This window comes from Drosophila novamexicana, unplaced genomic scaffold (assembly GCF_003285875.2).
Source record: "Drosophila novamexicana strain 15010-1031.04,08,12 unplaced genomic scaffold, DnovRS2.1 tig00000974-arrow-arrow-pilon, whole genome shotgun sequence".
Taxonomy (NCBI): Eukaryota; Metazoa; Arthropoda; class Insecta; order Diptera; family Drosophilidae; genus Drosophila; species Drosophila novamexicana.
Window position 1 is genome coordinate 1,979,698 of NW_020824834.1, and position 2,904 is coordinate 1,982,601.

Sequence of the window (2,904 nt, forward strand, 5' to 3'; positions counted from 1 at the left end):
TGCCATGAAGTTTTTTGCACAGTTTTTTATTATTTTCTATAAATAATAAAAAATAATGCAAACATATTTTTAGATTAAAGTCAATTCTGATACATGCACATATTGAAGAGTTTCAGACTAGGAATATTTCGAAATTATTAGAGCAAAGAGACAAGATCATACTTAGTTTATCAGAAAGTGGAATCGAAGAGAAAGCATCTGTCTTTAAAGCATTTCGTTTATAGCTTGTGTGAATACAGCTGACAACAACACGAAGCGTTTTACAGGGTATCTGCCTGTGGGGTAGGCTCATTAACTGAACTTCTTAAAGATCGCCTTTGCAATGCAGCAAAAGCCTTTCTTTTCCGAAGTGAGCTCCTAGTTTTGGTCTATGCACAAAAACTCTGCCAAAGAAACAGTTTCGCAAAAAAATAAGGTAGATTAGTTTCTAAAGTCACGATGTCATTAAAGGCGAGTGAAGACAAGCTGACGCGCCTGTTAAGACTCTGAAAGTTGGAAAGCCGAGAAATTTAATGGAAACTATGCAATATATGCCGACGCATGGAACATATTTCCTGCCAGTCTCTAGCAGGGTTACAGATTTGTATTCAAAGGCTGTTTTAAATTTCATAAATATCATTCTTAGTCAGTTAACACTGTACCGGGTACATCAGCACAAGACTTATCACCTGTTATATCCCTTGAAAAAACTGAACGATCAATCATATTTGGTTGTTGTTCGAAATTAGCCACGCAGCGGGCAATAAAGTCAATAAACTGGCGCCCCACAACAACAACAACAACAACAGCAATATGACTGTGAAGAGGAAGCAGTGCAAAAACAACAACAAGTGCTGCGACTTTAATGGGCCAACGCCAAAGTGTTGAAAAGTCATAAAAATGTTGGCACAATTTTTATAACCGCAAAACGCAGTCGCACCAAAAGAGTTGAGGGAGGCAGTCAGCTACGCATGAGAGGGGGGTACATGGTGAAGGGTAAGGGCAAGGGTAAGGGCAAGGGTTCGGACAGACTGTAGCCCATAAATGTCGAAGACGGCGTCATGTGGCTCAGACTGTGGCCAAATGCGAGCAGCATTTAGCAAAGCGGGCTCAAAAGGGTTCTGCTTCTGCAGCGGGGCGCCTGAAGGTCACTCGGGCGCAGCTAAATGCTGTTCGAGTTTATTTAAAAAGAAGAGTTAAAAAAAAAAACAAAATTAAAAAAGAATAAAACAAAAAGAGAGCCGTGCCGCCAGCGTGGATAGCTTGGCGGCTCCCGAAATGAAATTCGTATTATGAATTTGAAATTAATACCAGGAACTGTCCAAGCAATCGCCACTGAATTTACAGTCCAAAAGGTGCATGTGTGTGTGTGTGTGTGTGTGTGTGAGCTGCCTAAACAGTAAAAAAGGACCGCCGCAGAATCCGGCATCCATTTATCTTTGTAGAACAGGCAAATTGTTTATGTTGTTGTATCTGCGGCTACACTCAGCGAAAAGTCGAGACAAAAGTTTCGCAAATTCTTCTCTGTCCGAAGAAGAACTTTTCAGCCCCAGCTACAAAGTGCTTAACCCAGAAATCTTGTGCTTTCGATGAGCTTAGTTTTGCCAGACGACTGTAGACATATTTTCGCCCAGTGTAGACACAGGGCCATGGGCCAAGAAACTCAATTTGTGATCTAACTGTAAAAGCGAGCCGCGCTCTTAACGCCCTTGGAGGCGCACAAAATGTAGTTGTTCCTCCTCTTGCCGGGCGAACGCTATCGAACGCTAATTGCGTTCCCAGGAAACTGAAGTCAATAGAAATTGGCAAGCTAATTTGCCTACGCGCGCAACCTTTTCGGGGCCAAAAGTCAATTAATTTTTGCCCAAAACAAAATTTGCCAGGCGCTGCGAATAATTTGCAGCAATATATTGCTCAGACAACATATCCGTTCGGACAGCCAAAGGATTGTGAACGGAACGGTGCTCGACGTCGACTTTAATGGCGCTGCAATTTTCATATGACAAGCAGCAACAACAGCAACAACAACAACATGAAGAAGAGCAAGAAGCAGAAGAGCAAGAACAAGAGCTTAAATTATGATTAAGTATGATCATCTGGCACTGCACACATGCGGCGTATATGTGCCATAATAATAATAAAAAGCGGAAATGCTAATGATAGGGTTTGTGGCACCGCCCTCTCCCCCCCACCTTCCCCTTTACCCCGCCCATTGTGAGCAGCAGCCGAAAGTGAAATGAAATATAACATATCCTGAACCATGTAGCAGGATATGGCTCACGTTCGGCAGCAAATTTATAGTTTAGTTTGTCTCTGTTTCAGTTTCGGGCTTCGAATTATTATTTATGCATATAATTTGGCAACAGCTGCCTTTCCGTGGAAAGAGCGCGCTCTTCTTTATGGTACGTAGGCAAATTTTCGCAAAAATGAATTATCACGTCTCAACTTTATTATTGCTAATTGGCCTGTCTCCCTCACTCTCTCTCTCCCTCTCATTAAATTGCGGCCCATGGCGCGTATGAGTTATGTTTGCAGTTAACTGGAATTGCTCGACGCGAACTCATAAGCGCCACGAATTTCCAGTGCTTAATTCATGCAACAAACAGCACAAGGCAAATAAATACATAAAAAACAAAACGTAGCACAGATTTGCCATTTTTTATGGTAAACACACCGCAAACGGAGCCGCATCCAATCTGGCATCGCCATTGGCCAGAAATTTAACTGCCCAAACGTGACGATGCGCCGCCAATGCCAAATGCCAAATGCATCAGTTGCATCTTTTCATTACCAAACTCTGGGCAGCTGCAGCTTACCAACTGCCCAAAGGTAGCCCCCCAAAATGGGCGGGGCCCATCAACTCTGGTAAATAGCCTAAAATGTTATTTTCATTTAACTTTGTTCCCGATAACGCTTGCCTTTCTT